Here is a 13,481-nt window from a genome sequence, read left to right on the forward strand (position 1 = left end):
AAAACTTCTGCTTGTGCGATATTTATGAAAATATGCTGGACCGCAGGCACCGAAAGGACCAAGGTCTATGTCATACTTTCATACTCTTCAAAACCAGTTTGATTCTTAACCGTGGGACATCGCCACGGCACTCCAGGCACCATAATCACTGCATGGCACCATAACCACTATACATGTGATAATGATGCACAGAGTGTCCCTTTAAATTTGCCATTCTTTTGTCATCTCTGCAAAAAAAAATTTAGTGCAGTGACTCGCATCCACGGTTGCCTACAGTAGGGGTAAATGCCATAACAAAGAACATAATTTCACATTTTAGAATATCACCGTCTTTTTGTTTTTCATCCATCACATAGCTACACAGAATAATTAAGAGAAATATTCTCAGCTTTGTTGAGCTTTATAATTAAATCACATTACTTTTTAATCATATCTTTGAATGAAACTAAGTGCACTAGAAAACACTGATACAAAATAAATGTTATGTTATGAGACTTTATCCTCACTTGTAGGATGTTAATATTTTCTCTTAGCAATTCCTCTAATTAAGCCTCTAAATAAGGTCTGGATCACTCTGTTTAGGGAAATAGCCTGGAGTATTAAGCAACATATGGTAAAGAGCTCAATATGAATGGTAGTGTGTTTGCAAAGTACATGCTGTTTGGGATGCTGGATTCAAAGCGGCTGGGTATATATGTTTTTTTTTCTTGGCTGCTTCTCGGTAGTTTATAACCAATGTGCACACATTATGCACTCTTTGGATTAATTAAATTCACCATGAATGTGTGGGGGATGAAGGAGCAACAAAGTCAGGCAGCCACAGGGCCCATCTGTCTCCATCGTTTCCTCTATTTTTAGCTTGTTCTTAGCCTAACGAGAAAAATACAACCAAACGTCTTAATCAGTAATGTGCATACTTTTAAACTGTAATCAATTGTTTATACACAATATAATGATTTTCTTTGTTTTTTTTAAATGTCATTAAATTTCATGCTGATACTTTTCCTAACAAACTCAGGGTTTTGTTTGCAAAAAAAAAAAAATGGTTGCAATCTAAAGATATAATGAGAAAATATCTGCAAGGATGGAAAACTGAATCAAAATACCAGAGATCTTAAAAGAGATTGCCTGGGCCAGGAGTAACTGGGCCCAAGGCAGCTGCCCCTTTTACCCTGCATTAAAGACAGTCCTGCTGAAATAGCTCAACTGAGAGCATAGCTGACTTAGAGAATGTTTCCAGTATGGGTCATTTGACCTTACATTTGAAATACACTTTGAATTCTCGTTTAGTGTTATCGTTTTAGTGGTGCAATGATAATATCCTTTAATAAACCTGAACTGCCATTTATTTATTTATTTTGTCTTCCTTTTTTCCCTTGAAATATAGGGGGCATAGGTTTAAGCACATTACAATTGCCTGCCCATCCAAAATTAGTGTCTACAGAAATGGGCAGTAGTGATGTCGCGAACATAAAATTTTCGGTTCGCGAACGGCGAACGCGAACTTCCGCAAATGTTCGCGAACCGGCGATCCAGGCGAACCGCCATAGACTTCAATGGGCAGGCGAATTTTAAAACCCACAGGGACTCTTTCTGGTCACAATAGTGATGGAAAAGTTGGTTCAAGGGGACTAACACCGGGACTGTGGCATGCCGGAGGGGGAACCATGGCAAAACTCCCATGGAAAATTACACAGTTGATGCAGAGTCTGGTTTTAATCCATAAAGGGCATAAATCACCTAACATTCCTAAATCACAATGGATATGGATTGACACCTGGCATATGATATATTGACACCTTGACATATGGATTGACACCTGTCCTCAGAGACCCTGATACAAACTGACACAGAGCAGAATAGGGACTGTTCCCCCTACATAGGGTCACTTGGCAGATATGGATTGACACCTATCCTAAGGATCCCTGATACACACTGACACAGAGCAGAATAGGGACTGTTCCCCCTACATAGGGTCACTTGGCAGATATGGATTGACACCTATCCTAAGGATCCCTGATACACACTGACACAGAGCAGAATAGGGACTGTTCCCCCTACATAGGGTCACCTGGCATATATGGATTGACACCTATCCTAAGGATCCCTGATATACACTGACACAGAGCAGAATAGGGACTGTTCCTCCTACATAGGGTCATTTTACACAGCGTGGCAAAGTTCTTTGGAATTTTCCCACGCTGTGTAAAATGACACAGAGCAATCTGATTGGTTAGATTCCAAGCCCACCAATCAGAGTGCTCTTTGTCATTTTACACAGCGTGGGGAAATTTCAAAGAACTTTCCCACGCTGTGTAAAATGACGTAGAACACTCTGATTGGTTAGATTCCAAGCCCACCAATCAGAGTTCTCTTTGTGATTTTACACAGCGTGGGAAAATTCCAAAGAACTTTCCAACGCTGTGTAAAATGACACAGAGCACTGTGATTGGTGGGCGTGGAATCTAACCAATCAGAGTGCTCTGTGTCATTTTACACAGCGTGGGAAAGTTCTTTGGGATTTTCCCATGCTGTGTAAAATAACAAAGAGCACTCTGATTGGCTTAAACCAGCCAATCAGAGTGTACTTAGCCTAATTGCAGGGCGTGGCAAGGCTTTATAAGCCTTCCCCCGCCCTGCAGAGCTCAGTCTGCGCGGAGCCCTCCATGGGTGAAGATGGATTATTTTTTTTGGCGCTCGTTTTTTTTTTGTTTTAAATTGCTTCGGTTCTTATGGCTTTTTATTTGGCCTTTTTTGGGGCTGAAAAAAGAAGATTTTAGAAAAAAGAAGACGTCAAATGGTAAGTTGAATTTTTCTTGACAGGTTAGTTATTTTATTCCCCCATTCCCCCTTTACTATTTTTTAGTGTGAGGGGGGTAGGTAGGGGGTAACTTTTTTTGGGGTGGAGGGGTGGGTGACTAGGGGCTTGGGGACCCCTAGTCACCTTTGATTGGGGGGAATTGTTATTTAGGGCCCCCACCCACCACTCAGGGGTGGGGGCTGGGGGGGACAGTAGGTCCCCCCTTATTGTTTTTTTTAGGGCCCCCCACCCACCGCTCAGGGGTGAGGGCCATGGGGGGAGGACAGTAGGTCCCCCCTCATTATTTTTATGGCCCCCACCCACCGCGCAGGGGAGGGGGCGGGGGAGGACAGTAGGTCCTCCCCCCATTGTGATTTATGATCCCCACTCACCGCGCAGGGGTGGGGGACAGGGGGGAGGACAGTAGGTCCCCCCTCATTATTTTTATGGCCCCCATCCACCGCGCAGGGGTGGGGGCAGAGGGAGGACAGTAGGTCCTCCCCCCATTGTGATCTATGGCCCCCACCCACCGCACAGAGGTGGGGACCGGGGGGAGGACAGTAGGTCACTCCCCTCATTATTTTTATGGCCCCCACCTACCACGCAGGGGTGGGGGCAGGGGGAGGACAGTAGGTCCCCCCCCCCCGTGTGTATCAGGGTCCCTGAGGACAGGTGTCAATCCATATCTGCCAAGTGACCCTATGTAGGGGGAACAGTCCCTTTTCTGCTCTGTGTCAGTGTGTATCAGGGATCCTTAGGATAGGTGTCAATCCATATCTGCCAAGTGACCCTATGTAGGGGGAACAGTCCCTATTCTGCTCTGTGTCAGTGTGTATCAGGGTCTCTGAGGACAGGTGTCAATCCATATCTGCCAAGTGACCCTATGTAGGGGGAACAGTCCCTATTCTGCTCTGTGTCAGTGTGTATCAGGGATCCTTAGGATAGGTGTCAATCCATATTGCCAAGTGACCCTATGTAGGGGGAACAGTCCCTATTCTGCTCTGTGTCAGTGTGTCTCAGGGATCCTTAGGATAGGTGTCAATCCATATTTGCCAAGTGACCCTATGTAGGGGGGACAGTCCCTATTCTGCTCTCTGTCAGTGTGTATCAGGGATCCTTAGGATAGGTGTCTATCCATATCTGCCAAGTGACCCTATGTAGGGGGAACAGTCCCTATTCTGCTCTGTGTCAGTGTGTATCAGGGTCTCTGAGGACAGGTGTCAATCCATATCTGCCAAGTGACCCTATGTAGGGGGAACAGTCCCTATTCTGCTCTGTGTCAGTGTGTATCAGGGATCCTTAGAATAGGTGTCAATCCATATCTTCCAAGTGACCCTATGTAGGGGGAACAGTCCCTATTCTGCTCTGTGTCAGTGTGTATCAGGGATCCTTAGGATAGGTGTCAATCCATATCTGCCAAGTGACCCTATTTAGGGGAAAAGTCCCTATTCTGCTCTTTGTCAGTGTCTGGGGGGAGTATCTGCAGTAATACAGAGTGTCTGGAGGGAGTATCTGCAGTAACACAGGGTGTCTGGAGGGAGTATCTGCAGTAACACAAGGTGTCTGGAGGGAGTATCTGCAATAACACAGGGTGTCTGGAGGGAGTTTCTGCAGTAACACAGAGTGTCTGGAGGGAGTATCTGCAGTAACACAGGGTGTCTGGAGGGAGTATCTGCAGTAACACAGGGTGTCTGGAGGGAGTATCTGCAGTAACACAGGGTGTCTGGAGGGAGTATCTGCAGTAACACAGAGTGTCTGGAGGGAGTATCTACAGTAACACAGGGTGTCTGGGGGAGTATCTGCAGTAACACAGGGTGTCTGGAGGGAGTATCTGAAGTAACACAGGGTGTCTGGAGGGAGTTTCTGCAGTAACACAGAGTGTCTGGAGGGAGTATCTGCAGTAACACAGGGTGTCTGGAGGGAGTATCTGCAGTAACACAGGGTGTCTGGAGGGAGTATCTGCAGTAACACAGGGTGTCTGGAGGGAGTATCTGCAGTAACACAGGGTGTCTGGAGGGAGTATCTACAGTAACACAGGGTGTCTGGGGGAGTATCTGCAGTAACACAGGGTGTCTGGAGGGAGTTTCTGCAGTAACACAGAGTGTCTGGAGGGAGTTTCTGCAGTAACACAGGGTGTCTGGAGGGAGTATCTGCAGTTACACAGGGTGTCTGGAGGGAGTATCTGCAGTAACACAGAGTGTCTGGAGGGAGTATCTGCAGTAATACAGAGTGTCTGGGGGTAGTATCTGCTTGTAACATTTATATGCACTGAAAAAAAATAAAAAAAAAATAAAATGGTTGTAGCTTCCGAATGAATCTAAAATGGATGCTGTCCAGTAGGTGGGAGGGTCTGCTAGGGAGGGTGTGCTGCTAATTGGCTGGAATGTGTCTGCTGACTGTGAGGTACAGTGTCAAAGTTTACTCAATGATAAAGAATAGGGGGTGGACAGAACATCGCATGTGTTCGCCCGCGGTGGCGAACGCGAACATGCTATGTTCGCCAGGCCGTTCGGGACATCACTAACGGCCAGTAATGCAATTGGGACAGACCCACCTGGAATTACTGACAGGGTGAATTAGTCTGGAGACACTGCTTACAGATTTCATCCCTGCGTTATCTCAGACTTTACTATATTTAGAATTGTGTGTTTTGTATTAATAGCAAATGGTTAATTATATTTGGATATAGCATTTTGGAACCATCGAACATAGGGAGGTGAATCCCTTCTGTGTCATCAAGTGAGAGCTGCACATAATGCATTTAATGTTTATGAGTTAACATCTACATATGTTTTGCATTCCCTAACATTTTCGTGTTATGTGTTTGTATGTGTTTGTATTGTCTGTTTTACTGTTTATTAAATGAAAATACTGTAAAACTCTATAAACTTTCATGGTAAAAAATTTATTAGCGGTGATGTGCTCTGATTAAAGTTAACATTAGGGAATAAGTGCCTAATACAGAGGAAACATTGATAGCCCTGCTTTAAGTTCTGTGCAAAATAAGCATCAATCTCTGAAAGCAATTATTTTTGTCTAATATTTGGCAGTGCATTTATGTTTATAGTTTGATTTTATAGGACTCCTCTCACGATCAGGTTTGTGCAGCGGAAATATGATATAGTTTCATGCCGCTGCTGTATATGTTTGCCAGTAAACACTATAGTGTTTATAGGTGTGAATAACAAAGGAACTGGTAAAAAACAAAAAACCTGACAGTTCCTTTTATATACTATTCAAGGCCTGTGGAAACTGTTGGTGTTACATAAATAAACATTAATGAATAGAAGTGTATTCCATTCTCTAGTTTACTGCAATATTACAGTTTCTAAACATATTGATTGAAAGCCCAATCAGCCCCATATATTGATTATCCCTCTGGGTCAGTCCAATCCTGCAGAGCATTTGGAATATGGCATACCAGCCCAATGCAGTATCCCACATGTTGACAGGCTGGCAAAGGCCCTACTCAGTTCCAGCCTGCTGCCTCACACTTACAGCGAGATATCACAACATCCATCCATTTGCTGCCTGTGTTAACTGTCCTCCCCAACTTTCCTGAGTTTTGTCATGGTTTTCTAAGATTATATATAAAATATATAATATATATTCATAAATAGGGCTATACATAGGACACGAGGTCACGCATTTAGGCTGGAACAAAGGAGATTTAATCTAAGGCGAAAACAGTAAGAACTATAAGGAAATGGAATTCTCTGGGTGGTTTTATCAGAGTCTATACAGATGTTTAAACTGCAATTGGATAAATAGTTGCAAACACATAACATACAGGGATATCATTTCTAATTATTGGGGTAATAGCTGCTTGATCCAAGGAGATATCTGACTGCCATTTTGGGGTCAAGAAGGAATTTTTTCCTAGTTTGTTGCAAAATTGGAAGTGCTTCAGACTGGGTTTTTTGTCTTTCTTTTGGATCAACAGCAAAAACATATGTGAGGAAGGCTGAACTTGATGGACACAAGTCTCTTTTCAGCTATGTAACTATATATGTGACTATGTAACTAAGTTACAAATAGACTTGGAGATTTGTGTTGAACTGATCTGCAATTTGACCGATCAGGCTGATTTGATGATCGGAAGAAATTCTAGTTTTTTCACCCTGCCACATGCCAGAAAATCACCTTGGCAAGCCCGGACATGCTTGTTTTCATTCATGATTTGGAGTGTATTCCTGACACCAGAAAAAAGGGAGATGCCCAATCAAGAGGTCTGTCGAACCATGTGAGCTCGATCTCCTGTCCAATTAAGAGTTAGTTGGAGTAGGAGCATGGATCGTTGATTCTAGTGGGAGACTAGCTTTTGGTTCATGCTGTATCCAACAGCTAGTACTGGCAGAAGCACTAGAGAAAACTTAGAGTGGGAGACAGGAGGTTGGTAGTTTGCAGGCATTTTGTAATTTATACTAATTTGAGACTGTTTTACGAATATACAGCTGTAAAAAGTTATTTTTTATTTTGTTAAATGTTTGGAGAAAAGAAAATGTATTATTTTGGAGACTGTGGTGTCGGGAAAAAAAATAATCATTTTGCTTAGCCTGGGTCATTGATTCTAGTCTGAGATTAGCTATAGCTTTATGCTGTATCAAGAAATTAGTACTACCAGGACCACTAGAAAAAAACCTTGAATGGGAGATAAGAGATTGCAGTTGACAGGCATTTTGTCATTGATGTTAGTATGAATTAGGTTACCAATATACAGGTTTTTTTTGTGTGTGTTTTTTTTGTGTGAACTGTTTGGAGAAATAAATGTTTTTTCTAACTGTGTTCAGTCAAGTGTGTGCTGTATGAGCACTGTGGTTTTTGTCAAACACAATAGCATAACCGCAGTGTACTCAGCAATCCATAAACCACTTTGCAACACAAACAACTATTTTTGTTAAATACAGTTGTTATTTTGCACAACACACAATCATTTGTATACTTAATTTACTGCAATAAGAAAAAGAAACCCATCATCAATGTTGCAACTTCATCCCAAGAAGAAATTGAGGGATGGTAGGAGAAAGGGTCCTGATCTGTAATCCAGCATCAGCTGTATTGCCATGGCAACCGAGAATCTGAATACCTCTTCCCGTCCCATGCTCTTCCCGTGCCATGAGGATTGCTGACATCTCTTACAATATTGCCTCTGCCACCACCACTTTTAGTATTATTCCGGTTTCGGATTGTGAGACTAATGGTTCAAACATAAAGTGCGCTGTGCCTTTAAATAACTGTGCGTTCACAAATCTGTGCAAAACACAACACTCATAAAAAGTGCTAAAGTGTCAAATGTGAATTTGTGACATATATCATATATACCATCAATTATACAATTTATTTAAAGTGCAAAGAAGAAAAATTATTCTGTTTTTAAGAATATTCCTATTTTTAAAAAATAAGTGCTAGTTTGTGAATCAGTGTAGTTACTTAGGTATACAAACCCAAATTTGATAATAACAACTTGACTCTCCACATGTAAAACAAAAAGAGACAAAATGCAATAGTATAATATTGTTTTGATATTAATAAATATTTAAAAAATGTGATGAACACTCACAAACATGGAGCAGGTAAAGAGACTGCTCAGGCTATCCTCGCTTTCTCACTGTTACACAGTGTCTCCAGGAAATGAACTGCTTACAGATTCCAATGGGGAAAAAACAATCGGGCGGCCGTCAAGTATAAAATAAATTTTATTGGTAAAACATTCCGCAGACTTATGCAGGTTAGATGTGAGATCGCTCAGACTTCCATTCAAACAAATAGTAAAACATCCGGACACCGGTATCTCTGGATATCACAAAACTTGTCCTTTAGTCTTTCGAGCGTCCAATCTCCCTTACGTCCTGCGTGCTATCGTGATGACGCGTTTCGCCGTATAGGCTTCCTCAGATCACGTGTTCATGTGCCGACCATCCCGTTTTTTAACAGTCTCAAAAAGTAGGCGTGTTTATGTTCCCGATAGAGTCCAATGTGTTCCTACAGCTGTTAATTCAATTTGTATAACCAGACTATTCCAGCTCTTAAAGAGACATACTAAAAACATAATTTAAATTTACGAATACATTATAAATTTAAAAACATAAATCTATTTTAAGTCAGGTCACTTTTTACCAGTTAATTAATAGACAAAATACGTCAGGTGAATATAAAAAAAAGCACCACAAAGAGAAGAAATTGCATTACATGAAATTAAAAAGGTCAAATTCGATATTAAGACCAGAGGGTTTCAGGGTATTCAGCCTATATACCCATCTCATTTCCACCTTTCCTATTTGTTGTATAAAATTACCTCCTCTCCATGACTTCTTAACATTCTGAATACCTAAAAACATAAGGCCTTTTGGGTCCATATTGTGAAATCTTTTAAAGTGGGCTGATACACTATGTGCCTCATACCCTCTTCTTATGTTATAGACATGTTCCGCTATTCTCTTATGCAGAGGTCTGATGGTTCTACCCACGTATTGCAATCCGCATGGGCATATCAATAAATAGATCACATTTCTCGTAAAGCAGGTAATAAATTCGTTAATCTGGTGTTCCTCATTATTGTACTTATTTTTAAATTTATTAATTCCTTTCAAAGTACTATTGGCGCTACATTTGCAGCCTATACATCTATTGCAAGAATAAAAACCATTCTTGTTAGCTAAAAAATTATTAGTTGACCTATTAACACTTTCCTCTTTTGGATAAACATTTGTTAAAATACTTTTAAAACTAGGGGCTCCCCTAAATGTTATGAAGGGTTTATAAGTTGATATTTGTTGTGTTTTTATTCTTGCAATAGATGTATAGGCTGCAAATGTAGCGCCAATAGTACTTTGAAAGGAATTAATACATTTAAAAATAAGTACAATAATGAGGAACACCAGATTAACGAATTTATTACCTGCTTTACGAGAAATGTGATCTATTTATTGATATGCCCATGCGGATTGCAATACGTGGGTAGAACCATCAGACCTCTGCATAAGAGAATAGCGGAACATGTCTATAACATAAGAAGAGGGTATGAGGCACATAGTGTATCAGCCCACTTTAAAAGATTTCACAATATGGACCCAAAAGGCCTTATGTTTTTAGGTATTCAGAATGTTAAGAAGTCATGGAGAGGAGGTAATTTTATACAACAAATAGGAAAGGTGGAAATGAGATGGGTATATAGGCTGAATACCCTGAAACCCTCTGGTCTTAATATCGAATTTGACCTTTTTAATTTCATGTAATGCAATTTCTTCTCTTTGTGGTGCTTTTTTTTATATTCACCTGACGTATTTTGTCTATTAATTAACTGGTAAAAAGTGACCTGACTTAAAATAGATTTATGTTTTTAAATTTATAATGTATTCGTAAATTTAAATTATGTTTTTAGTATGTCTCTTTAAGAGCTGGAATAGTCTGGTTATACAAATTGAATTAACAGCTGTAGGAACACATTGGACTCTATCGGGAACATAAACACGCCTACTTTTTGAGACTGTTAAAAAACGGGATGGTCGGCACATGAACATGTGATCTGAGGAAGCCTATACGGCGAAACGCGTCATCACGCTAGCACGCAGGACGTAAGGGAGATTGGACGCTCGAAAGACTAAAGGACAAGTTTTGTGATATCCAGAGATACCGGTGTCCGGATGTTTTACTATTTGTTTGAATGGAAGTCTGAGCGATCTCACATCTAACCTGCATAAGTCTGCGGAATGTTTTACCAATAAAATTAATTTTATACTTGACGGCCGCCCGATCGTTTTTTCCCCATTGGAATCTGTAAGCAGTTCATTTCCTGGAGACACTGTGTAACAGTGAGAAAGCGAGGATAGCCTGAGCAGTCTCTTTACCTGCTCCATGTTTGTGAGTGTTCATCACATTTTTTAAATATTTATTAATATCAAAACAATATTATACTATTGCATTTTGTCTCTTTTTGTTTTACATGTGGAGAGTCAAGTTGTTATTATCAAATTTGGGTTTGTATACCTAAGTAACTACACTGATTCACAAACTAGCACTTATTTTTTAAAAATAGGAATATTCTTAAAAACAGAATAATTTTTCTTCTTTGCACTTTAAATAAATTGTATAATTGATGGTATATATGATATATGTCACAAATTCACATTTGACACTTTAGCACTTTTTATGAGTGTTGTGTTTTGCACAGATTTGTGAACGCACAGTTATTTAAAGGCACAGCGCACTTTATGTTTGAACCATTTGTATTTTAGTGTTTTATGAGCTTTTACACTTATAAGGTGCTGCTATTATTTAGTATATACAATTTTTAGTCACTTGAAATACATTGCGCCATTTTTAGCTTGTTATTTGGTTATATTGGATTGTGAGACTAACAACATATCTGTTAAGTCTGAATTACCATCCAGGACGAGGAGGGATGATGTTTCACAGTCTTTTACTGCTGCAATAAATTCTTCTGCCACTCCCACTGGCACTGCAGCTCTTTCTAGCACATTTAATTCAAGCATTAAAGATTCTATGTTTTAAGGTATTTGAGAGCCCAATGGACATGCTGCATTGCCTTTGTTACCCCCTATTTATTGTCACCTCTCCAAGAAGCAACTAAGGGAGAGCTCAGCAGAGACTTTGTCAGAGCAGAGTATCCAAGTAGTGTCCACAATGTCTGGTCTTGGTGGTGGTGGTTGCTAAACTAGTGATAATGATATAGTTAATTCCCCCACCATTCCAGACATTTGATAATGTTTGTGCTAGCAGTAATTTGACCATGATAAAGAGAAAATAGAAGAGGGGAGTCCAGAGAGAAAACAGTGTGGTGCTTTAACAGTGCGAACGGGTCCCCTGTGATGATGTCAGACGCTGGGAGGAAGTGACTGCCCTGGTAACTCCTCCCAGCTATCAGAGGAAGGAAAGGGAGTCAGGGTGGTAACTCTGACTCCCATCAGCCTGAGCCACCACTGCACCACAGGGAAAGTCACCCTCCTACATCTTAAAGGTAGGAAACAGGAGGGTGACTAAAACATTTTGCATGTGTGTGTTTGTGTATGTGTGTCTGTATGTATGTGTCTCTATATGTGTGTGTGTGTGTGTGTGTTTGTGTATGTGTGTCTGTATGTATGTGTGTGACTCTGTGTGTGTGTGTGTGTGTATGTATGAATGTGTGTGTATGTGTTTGTCTGCATCTATGAGTGTCTGTTTGTATGTGTGTGTCTGTATGTATGTGTGCCTGTGTGTGTGTGGGTCTATGTGTGTGTCTGCATGTGTATCTGTTTCTCTACATGTGTGTGTGGGAAGGGGGGGGACATATGGGGGAGGGGAGAAGTAGACTTGGGGGGGCCCATGGCAATTTCCACACCAGGGTCCTGTGGTTTGTAGTTACACCTCTGTCCACTGGTTCTGTATCTGATTATTCATAACCATATACCTACCTTTATTGGCACCCCCTCCACTACTACCACCCTAAGACAGAGCAGGGGGATGTTTAAATTCACTAGGTGACAGGGGCAGGCAGAATATTACTCCTACTGCTGCTGTTCTCCTTTTGCAATGTCTTTCATAGTAGTGGTTTTGCCCTTCCTGCCTGGGTGATGCCTGCAGTGCCTGCTTCCTCCGCAAACGCAGAAGCTAAAAGGGCACTGTGTTTTTCCACACGGAAGGAAGGTCACTGATATTACAGACTGTATGTATGGAAACGCTTTGCTCTTGTCAGGGTGGAAGTGGTGAGTGGGTGGCCCACTTACTGTCTTAGATAAATCTGCTTAATTCAACCAAAAATTACTCCTGATCCCCATTTTTCATGATACATGATGGCAAAAGAAAAAAAAAGATTACAATCAACCATTATAAAACAAATAAAAATCCCAAAAAATAAAGGACACAATGGTGCTAATTATAGTATGTAATCTGGTGCAGCTAAAATTACCCAAGTGTAATGTCACCGTTTACACTTAAGAATTGTGATAGAGTAAAAAAAAAAAAAGGTGATTTGCGCACACAGAAACAAATATTTTGTTTACCTTACACTCATTAATTTTCTGATAATCAAACCATAGGTAGTTCTTTTAAATCTATATTTAAATGAATTAGAAAACACACATAGTGTAAACGCTATATCTGAGGTAGTATGAAAGTTAAAATATTTCTTCAAACTCACAATTTTCAGAGCCCATTAAAAGTTGGCTCGGTACTTATGGTGCTTTTCATCTCATCCGTGAGATATACAATGAAAATGCAGAGCGAAAGCCCTCAGGAACTCGGTGCTGTTGAATTTGTAGGAAACTGCAGAGTCCAGGGTAGATATTTGATAAAGGTTTATTTAACAGATTATTAAAAACAAAAGTTTGTTTTTAAAAACAAAATTAAAAATAATATAAAGTAGCACAACTCGTTTCAACCTTCCAAACAGGTCTTTCTCAAGTGCATATATTTTTCAAATAAGCACATTTACTCTTATGTACCAAAAAAACATCAATATAATTAAACAATTTAATACACCTGTATAAAATTACCACCCACATCCATATATGGTCAAAACCGGAAGTCTCTCGCCAACCTCAATTTGGCCGCACTTCAGGTCTTGCACATACTGTCCTTTCCCTTCCCAAGATGTCCACTGACTGCACACAGTCCCATTTGTGCCACTGTTCCATCTTCCACTGCCGATACATCACAGCTGTGTGTTCCATCAAAACGATCGTGA

The sequence above is a fragment of the Pelobates fuscus genome, chromosome 6 (genome assembly GCF_036172605.1).
Source record: "Pelobates fuscus isolate aPelFus1 chromosome 6, aPelFus1.pri, whole genome shotgun sequence".
NCBI lineage: Eukaryota > Metazoa > Chordata > Amphibia > Anura > Pelobatidae > Pelobates > Pelobates fuscus.